The sequence below is a fragment of the Arvicanthis niloticus genome, chromosome 19 (genome assembly GCF_011762505.2).
Source record: "Arvicanthis niloticus isolate mArvNil1 chromosome 19, mArvNil1.pat.X, whole genome shotgun sequence".
Classification (NCBI taxonomy): Eukaryota; Metazoa; Chordata; class Mammalia; order Rodentia; family Muridae; genus Arvicanthis; species Arvicanthis niloticus.
The window spans coordinates 33,217,039-33,231,558 of NC_047676.1; the positions used below are offsets into that span (position 1 = coordinate 33,217,039).

The window sequence follows — 14,520 nt, forward strand, 5'->3', positions numbered from 1 at the left end:
GTTCCTGGCACTGAACCTCACAGATGTTAGAGGGGCTCCTGTATGGGTTGCCTGCACGAGACATGCACTACTAAGGGCAGAACAGACGAATCTCTCCTGTGTTCCCTGGTCACTACCATTAATTACTTTGGTGCCTAGGAATTAGAGGATAACCTTAGTTTTTGCCGCACAGAGAGGCTGGTGGGCTGATGGCTTAAAATGACACGGATACCTTGATAGGCTGAAAGAAGAGTCTCAGAATAGAGCTGACACAAAAAAGTCTGAGTCCCCATCCGGGACTCTAAATTTTTCTCTTTCTATGATCGGTCTGGTTTTTGTTCTTGTTGTTTGCTTGTTTTTGCATGTCTTCATGACTTCCTATTGATTAAAGAAGAATAATTTCATCCTTGTCACAGATTTTTCTGTCAAGGAAATAATAACTATAGTTTAGATAAACGTGTTTAAAGTATTGCAGTGTTAGAAAAATAAATAACTTTTATTAAGCACATTTAATTTCTACAGCCTGACTCACTTCCTGTCTTTAGAAATGGAAAACAACTTTACCTAGTTTTTAAAGTCACAGACAAAGATTTCACAATTTGATACTAGAGAGGCAGCTCAGCAATTAAGAATACTGGTTGATCTTCCAGAGAACCTAGATTCAATGCCCAGCACCCACATCATGTCTTAAAACCTTCCCTAACTCCAGTCACAGAACATCCAGTATCCTCTTCAGGACTCTGAATTCACTACATGCTTGTGGTATACAAATATCCATAGCAGCAAAGCACCCACACACGTAGTAAGATAAAATAAAGATATCTTTTAAAAGACATCACAGTTTTATAGAGTAAGATGTCTCCATCTTACATCTGATTCAGAAAGTGCACAAGGCCTTGAGACAGTGGTATTGCATGGCTAATCCTCTGTCTCTTCCACACAGTCACTCACTGTCCTATCTAAGATTTTTTGTCACTCAGAATTAACAGCTTGCTTGAGATCCCAGTCTTGCCTAGGCAGACACAAGGCAGTTAGGCTTCTTCCTTCACTGCTCAAACGGTTCAGTGTTCTTCCTCTTGGACAGCTATACTGCCTTGAAATAAGTCTGGTTCTCAAGTTGAGAATGCATTTGGTCTTTGGAAACAGCTCTTTATATCTCCTAGAAAGTAGATCTAAAGCTACAAGAAGCTGCTACAAGAAACTTTCTCATTCCTGGCCAGATTTAAAAAAAAAAAAAAAAAAAAAAAAAAGGCGGCACCCCTACACAGAGAAACCCTGTCTCAAAAAAACAAAACAAAACAAAACAAAACAAAACAAAGCAAAACAAAACAAAACAAAAAAGGCAGCACCCAATCTGGCTTGTGGGTACGGGAGCCGCCATGTTCCCGACTAGACAAGGCCTGAGGTCAAGAGCGGCAGTGTGCTCTCACTGGTGCTCAACTCTGACTGAGGCTCATGCCACCGGCCCTGCCACCCACGAGAAGCCAATGTGGGAGATGGCTCTGCCAATCAACCACGTTGTCTCCACAATGCTTAGCTGAACCCCAGTCAATGTCCATCATCCATGTGGTACCTGGTAAAAATGAGACTCCAATGCTTAAAGATTATCCAATGACTTTATATATTGGTAATGCTCAATTAACAAGATACCCACACAACTGGAGGTGTTTCCCAATTAACTAACCTAGATATAAGTTGTTACCCAGGACTGCTCTCGATGCATGTGTGGCTTTCCGTGGCTCCTCCATCACTCTCCTTCCTAGCTCCTCCTCTTTCTTCTCCTCTTCCTATCCTTCTCTCCTTCCACATTAGCTCCTCCCAAACTACTGAGTTTATTGTAAAATGTAGTAGAGATACACTGCTGCATTTCTTTCTCTTTGACATTCTCTCATGCTCTTATTTCCTCATTTCTTTTGAAAATAAGGAGGGTATGTGAGAAGAAGGAAAGGGTTGAAATGGGGAAAGAAAGAGAGAGTAGAAACCTCTGTATTCCAGAGATACCTGTGGAGTGCAGGCTGAGTGACTGGCGAGTGGTGGGTTCTACTGTGTGTTCCGGATTCTAGGACTTCTGTCCTTTCCCAAAATCCTCTGGCACTTAGATAGCAGCTCATTGTCCCCCTGTCTTGTAGTGACACATGCAGGACTGGATTTGATATTAGAAACAGCAGTTTCAGAGTTAGGTAAACTGAGGCAGCAGTAGGAGAGGGGAACAAGGCTAATGATTCAAATAAGGAGTGTTTGGCTTGGAGAAGAGGCAAGTGGCAATGCGTCATGAGAAAAAGAAACAAATTTAAATTTCTAACATTTTCCCTGTAGGGTTTTAGAGACAAAACCACATATAAATAATAAAATGGCAGATGCTGGCTAAAGTACTTTTAATAAATAACCCAGTTACAAAATAGAACAAGCTTCCCAGTGAAGGAGTTAGTGAGTTACTCATTGGTGTAATTACCGACACAGAAGCTAGATGATTGTCTTTAAGGTTTTTTAAAATAAGCCTTTTCATTTGAATTGATAGAGATGGTAATATTGCTCCCCATCTAAAACAATTCTCCATGCTTAAATGCTAGAATGACTTCAAGAGGAATATCCATTCATGAGCCTCCTTTGAAACCTATTTTTTTTTAATCTTCCCATGAGGCTGCCAGATGTAGTCTAGTATCTTCCAGGTTTGAGACATACCTGTAGGTATCTCCAGGTCTACTAGTGAGAGCCAAGGCCATCAGCATTCTGTATGCCTGTTAGATATTATGAGCTCTGGGTAGAAATGCATACTTTTTAAAATTCTGCATTAAATGGTGATAGGAAGTCTAAGCCTGACTCTGATACCTCTCCTCAATGTTATGAAGAACTAGGAAACAGGTGGTGCTTCACTTCTGTTTGCTATTAGATGTCAATCTCTTTATAGTAAGGCCTTAAACTGATTGGTGATATCCATACTCATTCCATATTTTTTTTGGTATTAATCTGCTTTACTAAAGTTTATTATTTTAAATACTAATCATATCTTTAAGATCTCTTCACAGAAACATGTTGAAAGATATCTAACTGAATATCTGCATACAATTTCCAAGCCAATTGCCTCAGTTAGGCTTTCTATTACTGTAAAGAGACACCATAATCATGGCAACACTTATAAAGGAGAAAATTTAATTGGGGCTGGCTTACAGTTTCAGAGGTTTAATCCATTATCATCATGGTGGGAAGCATGGCAGCACGCAGGTAGACATGGTGCTGGAGAAGGAGTTGAGAGGTCTACGTCGTGGTCTGCAAACAGCAGGAGACTATGCCACACTGGCAAGACTTGAGCTACATGTCCTCCGACAGGACCACACCTCCCCCAACAAGGCAATATCTCCTCCTAAAAGGCCACACTTCTTAATAATGACTCTCCCTGTGGTCCAAGCATTCAAACACATGGGTCTATAGGGGGCATTCCTATTCAAACCACCTCGTCGATTTGACACATAAAATAAACCATCACAGACCTCAATGTAATAATGTCCATGATCTTAGACAGCAGTTCTCCCATTCCTAATGGAATTGAGTCACTGTGAGATCAATCAGCTGCTGACCAAGACCACAGATGACTCATGAAGGCTCTGATGTTCCGAGGCAATACTCATCTTTTCTCTAACTACAGGTGCTGCTTTGGGAATTTTAGTTTCTTTTCTGTTTGTTTGTTTGTTTGTTTGTTTGTTTTGATAAAAGGCATTGGTACTTAACAGAACAACAGAATGACCAAAGTAAAATCCTAGTCTCTGATAGCCGTAGATTTAGAAAATGTATCGCGTGCAGCTGTATAACTGGAGAGATTAAAAAACCAGACCTAGGTACAGAGACTTGAATATGCCTAGTCTGGTTTCTAATTGTTGCTTCCACCCTGTTGAAGTGGGAATTATATTTCTGGTTGAGCTATCTGTGGTGGGGATGAGGAATGGGATGTCAGAAGGTATCCTGCTACACAGTAAAAATAGGTTGGTCAAGATAGGATTCAAGGACAAGGTACTATTTGAGCAAAGATAAAGGAGTGTGCAAACATTCAGAGAAGGGCCTTTACAGCTGAAGAAACAGCGAGAACTGTCTATAAGTTTGAGTGTGCTTGGTCTGTTTAAGAAAGAACAGGGAGTCCAGTGTGCCTGGAGCAAGCTGAGTCCATGGGAGGGTAATGGCAATGATGTGGAGAGCAGAAGTACAGAGCCCAGAATCTTATGTGTCATTTATATTTGCCAATTAGTTCAAATGGGGACTCGGGTGGCAAAGGGATGCCATGGCTTGGCGTTTAAAGAGAATTCCTTTCCTGACTTAGTTTAGACTGTGTGTTGGATCAAGACTGTCGGTAGTGAGAGGAGTGGGTCTTGTTGGAACAGGGAGACCAGGTGAGTTTATAAAGCATTGCAACAATAGAGGTAAGATTCTAATGTTTCAAGATGATTGATTGCTTCTTGACCTCTCTACCAAGTAGACAGATGCTAAGTGTGGAATTCCAGAGACAAAGAGAGGCAAGGGTGACCACAAAGGTTTGTGATATCAGTAACTGGGGAGAAGTAGCTGCTGTCTATTGAGAGGAGACTGCAACAGCTCTGGCTGGAGAAGGAAGCAGAGTTCTGACATGAATATAATTGGGGTTGGGATGTCTATAAGAAATCTATCTAACAATGGCTTATTGCTAGTCTGGACATCTGTGGACAGATGGTTTGGGGATATGAATCCAAGAGCTCTATGCATCTATGGGTAACTTTTTTCTTTAGATTTGACTAAACATTTATGAGACCCCTTACTATTTGCCAGCACTGATCTAAACATTTCAAGTACAGATAGTAAGAACATATTATTTTCCTAATAGTTAATGGAAGACATTAGCAAATTAGAAATTCTCATCACAAAGTAGTCACCTCGGGGCCTGATATATTTCCCCTTTGTAAATGGAAAATATGTAAAGTACTTACTACTATAGACTTACACACGGACATCCAGAAGACCCAGAGATATTTCTGGAGTTAATAGAGGGTGTGCTTCATATAAATTGCAAGTTTGTCTTGTATTAGTTACCATAAGACGCTATTTACAGAAACAGGGCTTATATTTATTTCTTTTATTTTTAATTAATTTTGAATATCTATGTGTAAGCATGTATGCATGTTCATGGGGGCCGAGGATGTATGTGGACATGCATGCTCATGTTTATGGAGGCCAGAGGTCGACCTCAGATGTCTTTTCTCAGATGTCTTCTCTCCATCTTCCCAGTTATTTTGAGACAGTGTCTCCCAAAGGGACCTTGGAGTCTCTAATTACCATGACTGGCCAGTAAGCTCCAGGTTGCTGCCTGTCTTTGCCTCCCTGGTGCTGACTGTGCACCAACAAACCACCAAGCTCTCTTTGCTATTGTTTTCAGGGGCTAGGGACTCAGGTCCTAGGGTTTGCACAGTAAATACCGTAGTCACTGAAGTGCCTCTCCATCTCTGGCTTATTTTGACTTGGAGTTGAAGAGGATGCATCCATCATGGTGGGGATGACAGACAGCAGAAGAGTGAGCAGAGCAGCTGAAGAGAGTGTGTCCACAGTCGAGAAGCAGACAGAGAAGAACACCATTGCTTAGTTCCTTTTCTACTTTTTCTTCAGACCAAGCTCTTAGCCCTTGGAATGGTATGTCCACCTCAATCAACCAAAACTAGCAAGTCTCTCACAAAAGGCCCAGAGAGTTGTCTCCCAGGGGATGCTAGACCTTGTCAAGTTACATCACAACTCAGTTCTTTAATATCATATACAAGCCAGTGTATCTTTTCACATGCTGTCTATGCATGATCACATTTCTGTCTAGAGAAATCTGCTTCCATGCCTAACAGAATGGAGGTTGCAATTGAAGCCAGAGCAACATGAGGACAAGCCTTTGTTTGAGCATGACCCCAAACTTACCTTGGAGCATGATCAGAACATAGAAAATCTTCCATGAGTCCATTTGACCCTTCCCAGACTAGGTTCTAGATCAAGGAACTAAACTAGGAACCTAGATCAAGGTTCTTTGGGCTAAGAAAGAGGGGGAAGTCAAAGAGGAGTGAGCAGAGAGGGGATGTAAGGAGATAGCCTGATACTGTCAGAATCCATGGTACACTGGTGGGAAGGTCACCTGGGACAGAGTGGAGTCAGCGTGTGAGGACTGCTGGTCTCCACGGCTGTCAGTACTGCCCTTTCAGCCAGCTTGGCAAGTACAGACCACCCAGCAGGAGTTTTGCCTGACCTCATGGTTTCCTTTCTCGGGTTTCTCTATCTGGGCAACTCTCCCTTTAAAAGCTCCAGAGTCATTAAGCACCCCTATGGCTTCATCCTAGCATGGAAACCAAGGAGTTGTGGGAGAGTGTCTCAGAAACAGCCTGCCTATGAAACGGGACTGGTTCAAGGCCACTAACCATCCCACCCTATGCCTGACTGGCATAGTCATGATCCATATCATCTCCAGAATCTCTCCCCCTTTCTGTATTCGAGAGCCATAAGACACAGCTGGGCTCATGAGAAAGGATGCTAAGAAAGTCTCCAATTGCAAAGTTACTTTGAAAACAGAAGTCCCAAGGTTTTTGGTCCTCTCTTTCTTCATTTTCGCCCAGTCCATTACCTTGGTGTGGAGTTGGTATTTTATTCTTTTGCAGTGCTTAAACGTTTTACTGTGACTCTGGGTCTGAAAGCAAGTGAAAAATGGTGTGTGTGTGTGTGTGGGGGGGTGTCCTTTTTAAAGCTGAAGCAGTTAGAAAGGTTAAAGATAAGTGAGCTTACAACTAGCTGTCAGTACAAAGCAAACAGTAAAAAGACCACATGACCCGTTGCTCCTCCAGATATGAGACTGCTCGGCAGCCCAGGGCTGGACTTTTGTACCTTTGTACTGTATGTCTGGAGAAGCAAGTGGTAATTGACCGTCCGGTGCTTCGTGACAATACTTACACAGCACTCTGACTTTGAGAAGTGCTTTCACAACTGCGGTCTTGTTTTTGTTTTTTTTTGTTTGTTTGTTTGGTTGTTTTTTTTTTTTCCAACAAAATGGAACGAGGTAGCAAGAGCCTATGTGTGATAGACAAACTGTGTCTTTCCCTAGGTCACAAACAAGGACAAAGCTCAGGCTGAGCCTTCTTTCTGCCCTCCCTGCAGTCTTGTGGTCCATACTAACATAGCTATCTTCAAACATGCATTCTTGGTAAATTACCTACTTTGTCTCCATTTTTTTTTTTAAAACCTCTCAGATTGGGACTATCCTTTATACTTTATCCCAGTGAGCAGGAGTTTGAAAATTGGAACCAACTAGACAGGTAAAGCCTAGTAGACTCATCACACTTCCCAAGGTGACTTCTTCCCGTACCTGCAGGAGGTGCACTGCTCTCTTGGAATGTACAGCCTGCTCTTGAGGACTTCCAGATACTGCCTTCTTTGGGGGGAACCCGGTGGGTAGAGAAGAGGGAAGTCTCCCGCAACTACCAATATTTTCCTCTAGGAGGAGCCCTGCCGCCCAGTTGAGAGTGACACGCACCAACTCGCAACTCCTTGCCAGAAAGCTTCATCCCAGCCCTGCGGACTGAGTAGCGGGGGCGGTGCTCAGCCTCCCCGCAGCGGCCCCGGAGCCGGCAACCCTCCGCTCCCGCTGCCTTTCTCCTGGGCAGCCTGGATCCCCGCGGAGGCGGCGGGTCACTCGCAGAGCTGAACGCCAATCTCCTTTTCCCACCCTCCCCTCCTTTCCTCTCCTCTCCCCTCCCCTCCCCTCCTCCCTTCCCGTTTCACCCCGCCCCCTTCCTCCTCCCCAAGCCTGACAGCCCACGAGCTGCCAAGCAGGGCTCAGCCATGGGAAGAGGAGGCGGTCTAGGGAGCGGCGGCACTGGCAGAGGCGGCTGCTACAGCGGCGGTGGCGGCGACGGCTGCTGCTGAGCCCCGGCAACCGCGGGGACCCCTGGCTGGGGCCACGCGGGCCTGAGGCCTCGGCTCCAGCAGCCCCAAGTGGATGCGAACCCGCGCTCTGTCTCCCGAGGCGAAACTCCGAGGTACTGGAGGGATTCCGGGAGTCCAGAGCTTATTTCCCTCACTTTGTGCCAGGAGACCTGGGAGTGGACTCGGGCATGCCAACTGCTTATGAAAATGGGGCTCACTTTTATGTATTTGCCCCGATTTTTTTTTTTTTTTGATGAGTTTAGGGTGGGTTGTATTCCCTTCTCAAAAGTTGTTTTCTGCTGATGGGTTGGTGTAACCCGATCCTCCGTGTCCTGAAAGTGTGTGTGTGTGTGTGTGTGTGTGTGTGTGTGTGTGTTGTGCTTGGTGCTGTGTGAAGCTGAAAGTTGATGGGGGGCGACAAGAAATTGGAGGCAGCAGGCGAACCGTCCCAACCTGGAGCCTCCTCCAACCAGGTTGTGAGATGCAAGGCGGGGTTTCTTCCTAAGACAGTTTTGTTAGTCTTAAAAGTTTCGCGAGTGTGTTTGTCACCGTCAGCCTGCCAACCTGGAGCAAGGACTGTAAAGGCTGCTGCTGCAGTCTGAAGCGAGTTCCCGGGTGTAATGACCGGAGGGACTCCCAGAGGGTGGGCTGGGAGCACGCGACCCCTGCAGCGCTCTGCCTTTGCACGTCTGTGCAGGCTGCAGCTGCGAGCTGCCAGCAGAGGAGCTGGAGTTAGTAGAGTCACTGCCACCAGTCTCCATGAACTGGGGTGGGTGGAAATTGTGGCAAGCCAAACTGTCCCAACTCTGGACACACTCGGGGTTATGAAATCAACCAGGCTCAAAGTTCTGATAGAACTGCAGTCTTGAGCGCTGAGCGGGTGAGTCGGGTAGGAGCATGTCTGGAGAGAAAGAGAGAGCTGGCTGCAAGCAGTGGGTTTAGGATAGGAGTATCCACTTGTGGGTGCGTGGGGAAATCTATTTCTGGGCAAGGACTTTATATATAGCACCGGGGAGTATGTCTGCTGGGACCAGGCTGCAGGGTTCCGTGGTGTAGCTCTGGTGTATGTGCTGAGGGGTGTGCAGTATATATGTGCTGTATGTGTTTGCAGGCGTGTATGGAAGTGCATTGGGAGGTGTGTTGGCTTCCTGAATCAGGGTGTTGAGAGGGAGAAAGAAACTATAAAGATACTGCCTGCTGTTTGTATCTCCATGAGATCTTGGCTGGACAGGGAAAAGTACTGGGACGCCAAAGAGTTGGGAAGACACAGCTGTTCCTGAATAGGAATACATTTCCTGGACTTTAAAATACCTAACTTACTTACCTTGGAAGGTCTGAGGACTGGAAATGGTAGTTTCTGGAGTTCTCAGGAAAGCTGAGTGGGAGAGAATGTAAGCACCTAGGAGATGCGTGCATGTGTGGTTACAGAATTTGCGGGACCAGAGCAGATTTGCTGTGGATCTGTGTGTCTCCCAGGGTGCTGCTGTTTGTGTCCAGCAGGATAAGAGATCTAAGCGTTTACTCCTCAACTCCCCAGATGTGGCTCAGACGGTGCTTCCCTTTTCCTACAGAAATTGGATGTGTGGTAGCAACTAGCACTCTAGGCTGCTTTCTACATGGGTCACAGGAGGTGTACCCTTATTCTTGAGGTGATAGCTACTGAAATATTTTCACAGATTAAAAGGATACATAGAAACGAAGTAAAATAACAGAAAACAAAGTATCGAAGATTATATAATATATGTATAATAAATGTATATATGTTATACAATATATATGTACATGTTTTATGTGTATATATTATACATGTATAATATATGTGTATGTAATATTATGTTGTGCACACACATATATATGTATGTACTTATGCATGTATGCAAGTATGTATATGTTGTAGCTGCAAAATCATTATTCCTCTTGAGAAAAGCAAAGCTCTGTTCTGAGATTAGATGCCAAGAGGTCTCCAGTCACATTCCCCTCCAGATAGACCTCTGGGTGGACTAGAAGAGTGCATGCTTGGCAAGAGACTCGGGGCAATTATCATTTTTAGATTACAAAGACCTATCCGGTCTTCACTGCCTTCTTCCATCCTTATAAACTTTTGGCTTCACATTAGTCTAGAGGAAAAAATTTGGCCAATCAACACTCAAATCTTTTTTTTCGGGGGGATGGGGAGGAGTAAATAGATTACAGTGACATTACAGTTTTGGTCTCCTGAATACTGTGGAAAGCCAATGCTTAGCGAGGAAGGTGTGAAATGAGTCCGTAAATGCAGCGGCAATGTGATGACATTACTGCATAGTGTTTCAAAGTGAGCCTAACTCTGCCCGGCAAATATTTGTTTTAGTCAGGGTTTGCGGCTGTGTTTTTCTGATTATTCATTTTTAAACAGTAGACTGCACCTTGTAAAACACTCTCAAATGGCCTCAACAGGCCTTGACTATGACATCTCTGGCGCCCGTGTTAATAGATGTTTACAGTGCTTGGTAACCTATGGGACTGTCATGTGGAGTGTCTTGTTAGCTCAGGACATAATGTTTATAGCACAGTGTAATAAATGAAGCTACAGTTGCAGCCTGCTTCTGCCAAGTTCATGAAACATCCCAGTGTGGAAACAAATCTTGAAGTTTCTCCAACTTGGCCAGCCTTTTTGGCTATCTGCTGCTAAGCATTGTTAATGTACAGATAAGTCTGAGTGATATGCAGGAATATGGGGCACCAGATTGTTTAACTTACAAAAAAAAAAAAAAAAAAAAAAAAAAAAGCATGGTCTCTACTTGTAAAAATCTCCTAGCCAGGGGATTAAGCTTCTTAGCTCTTTCCACCAGCAAATGTCATCATTTTGGAGGTACAGTTGCTTAAAATTCAGTCTTAGCCAAAAGACCAACAAGCAGTGTGTGCTTGCTCTTGAAGACTGGATTTTTAAATATGTCAATAATGGAACTACTTCTGCTTCTTGGTGCGTGGCTATATAAACTCACACATTTTCTTTATAAAAGAAGGCTGGATGTAGCAGAGAATAAGCACTTAGTATGTGTAAGGCACTAGGATCTAGTCCCAGAATGAAGGAAAGGGGAGGGGCGAGAAAGCTACCCTGATGTAGTCATGATTTGAATAATAAGAGCACTTAAATTTGAGTTGGTGCGAATTTGAGTTTGCTAAGACTGAAGTCAAGCCCTCAGCCAGTTGTGTAAGTAAGGCAGTATGTTCTTTTCAGAAAGCAATGTTTTCCCCATCTGGAACAGCAATAGTGACAACATTATACCCAAGAGCAGAGCTGCTTAGTGTGATAACTACTTAAAAGGTAACTTTAGGTAGTGTGCGAATCTCCACTTCAGTATCTAGTCTATCGCCTCCTAGAAATAATAAATTGAAATCTCACTTTCTCCCTGGCCAATCCATTCTAGAATTTTCTTTGCAGAAAATTCAATCTTGTGCAAAATCAGCTTTGAAAAACCCCTACTTTCCTACTCTCCAACCGAATCTATTTTTTCTTTCTGCTGTTTAGAAATCTTCCTATATTTGGAAGCCCTGTGCTATTTTCCTTAAATTCTTGTTGCCTATCCTAGGAATCTTTCTTACCACCACTGAACATTAGCTTTCTCTACCATGAACAATTTGCCTCAAGTTCCCCATTCTCTCTGCCCCTAATTAATACGTATTGCCCAAAACACAGATTAGGAGTTCTTGGTTTTATACATTCTATATCTATACAAACAGCTTAATATCGATAGTGTTTACTCAGCCGTCTCATTGTACCATTATCTAATTTCAACCCTGTAAGGAAGATAATAATATGTTCTTTTCAGTTTGCTATGTACCTATAGTCAAGGTTATCTGTTTCGTGAGTTCTTCAAGCTGGCACTTGCTATAAATCCATACAAAGTGTAATAATAGAGATAAATATAATTTTACGTGCTATGTAGATAGCTCGTTGCCTTTCCCTCCTTATCAAGGAGCGACTACCAAGAAAACTACAGGATTAGAATTTTCCAAAGATAAGCAAGTTGCAGCTGCATGTTGCAGACAGGTTCTGACCATGATGCATTTCTTCCACAGACCTTATTGTGTCTGCTTTCATGAGCATGAGTCACTAATGGCAATCAAACATTTATTGAAGGCTTGTTCTGCCCGAGTCTTATAGAGTATGCCATCTGGCCCCAAATGAGGTGAAAGTACACTGGACAGAAATGCTTCCTTTGGCAACTGGGTTTGAGATGCAGGTAGAGGACATGACTAAATCAACAACCTGCTTTTTACTCAGGAGGTAAATGGCTTGCTAATGTCACAGGCAACTCTAAAGTGCTCGGTTTCCATTAGAAGCTACAGTCTGACATCCGTATGAAATTAGGTCCCCATATCCTGCAGTATGTCTTGCTGGAAATGAATGAATGTTCTGCTACTCATGATTTATAAGGTCTAAGTAACCTTGATGTGAGACAGCAAAGCTGGCTGACATGTGGAAAGGGGGTGGTTGAAAAGGCAAACCCTTTAGGGTTCATTGACTGGAAATTTACCACTCATATGTTGATGAACTGCTCTGGGTCTTTCTTTTCTCCCCTAAGAACATAATAAGGTCTACCTTGTACTTTTGCATAGGGTCTTTAGCATCTGCGGCTCATAAAGTAAATACCTGCCTGTTGTTATTGGTTTGAAGTCTTGGACTTCTTAATAGATTACAAATCTTCTTGCCACCTGCTCAGAATTGGCCACAAGTGTGTCTTCCTATAGGGATTATTCATGGTGGATAATAATGATATAATTTCTTTAGATTAATATGATCCTGACACCAGTGAATTGTATTCATCAAGTTATAAATGTGTTGAAATGTAAGAAAGCCTATATCTGTATGGTTCAGCCTAAATTAAAAGGACACTCTAGTGAGAAGATTGCATATTAGGAACACAGAAGAGGTGGTAGGAAATTCTTTGAAAGAAACCCCTTCAAAATTGGAGCATACAAAGATTTTGCAAACTGAAGGTGCATTTTTATGAACCTTCCTGCAAGGAAGAACTTACAGTGCTCCATATACATAGTTGATACAACAACTACTTGATTGTTTTTTCACTAGTTTAGAAAATATAACAAAACATTTGAAAAAGATTTTCATTCAAAAAATTTTTTTAAAAACATTTTTTTTCTGTTTTTCTAATGTACAGGAGACTTATGACAATTCATTTGTCCAAAAACCTCTTAATTATTTTGCTTTGAAAATGTAGTCATGGCACTAAGAATCATGTCTACTTTTCTCCTCTGGTGGTGTCACTGCAAGGGAAAGCAGAAGCAGCTGTGCAGAGCAGAGTCATCAGCAGGCCCCTCGCTTGCTTACAGCTCTCGTGATATCTGATGCTGTAAGCCTATCTGAACTTTGATGATGGCTGATAAACTGAAACTTCAGTTTTTCTTTCTAATTGTCAGAAAGTCAACTTCGCTCTTGAGCAGTGTGATGAGGACTCTGGATTTATCCTGTCAGTTGCCTTTCTGCGGACCTTCAAACTATGTGCTTTTTGGCCTAGAAAATGTCAATTTGGCAAAGCAAAGTAAAAAAAAAAAACCTGGTTAAAAATAGATGAGTGATAAATTGTATGTATGTATGTATGTATGTATGTACATATATACATATATGCATATATAAGTATATGTGTATATGTTGTATATATACATATCTATACACATACATATATATGTGTGTATGTATACACACAGATATATATGTGTATGTATATATATGTACATATATGTGTATATATATACATGTATATATATGTACATGTATATATATACACAGCTGCTTCTGCTTTCCCTTACAGTGACACCACCAGAGGAGAAAAGTGGACATGATTCTTAGTGCCATGAGTACATTTTCAAAGCAAAATAATTAAGAGGTTTTTGGACAAATGAATTGTCATAAGTCTCCTGTACATTAGAAAAACAGAAAAAATGTTTTTTAAAAAATTTGTATACATATGTGTGTATATATATACACATATATGTACATATATACATATACATATATACATACACACACACACACACACACACACACACACACATATATATATATATATATATATATATATATATATATATATATATATATTCTTTTCAAAGTCGTTGTCTCATAAGGACAGGGAAAAGTACCAGAATCCTTGAAGAAGGTCATAATAGCTGAAAAAATATGCCATGTTTATATTGAGCAAATAAAAGATATTAAAACAAAAAGCCAGAGAATGAAGAGAAATGGTATCTCTCATTAGTAGCAGGAATACATACTGAGCAATCAAAGGGATAACAGGAGGCTTGGAGGATAGTCTGGGGCAAAGAAATATAGATAACAATGACACCTGGAATCTAAGCATATTATGCCATTTTGTTTGAGTTCCTTAGTTCAATGATGGCACTTGATGACAAGCATCCCAAAGTGAATTCTTCCCTCAGACTTTGAAATATCTACAAGTTCAAGCAACATGGAAACATTATATTATTTTTATGTATATGGGTGTCTTGCCTGCATGTAAGACTATACATCACATGGGTATCTGATGATCACAGAGGTCCTAAGAGGGAGTTACAGCCAGTTCTTGTCTCCATCTATTTGTTCAGTCCTTTGGAAGAGTGCAAGTGCTCTTAATTACT

General features: G+C 42.1%; 1 protein-coding gene across 4 annotated transcripts in view; it reads left to right on the forward strand.

Moving 5' to 3' along the window:
- Window positions 1-7,531: 7,531 nt before the first annotated feature.
- Ghr (growth hormone receptor) overlaps window positions 7,532-14,520 on the forward strand; it is a 222,999-nt gene continuing 216,010 nt past the window's right edge. Inside the window, exon 1 of one of the 4 annotated variants that reach the window (XM_034523342.2) lies at window positions 7,532-7,997. The gene's annotated coding sequence lies outside the window, so the exon portion shown is untranslated. Of the gene's footprint in view, window positions 7,998-8,648; window positions 8,765-14,520 lie in introns of those variants that run through there. The other 3 variants (XM_076916172.1, XM_034523343.2, XM_076916174.1) reach the window with 3 other exon arrangements.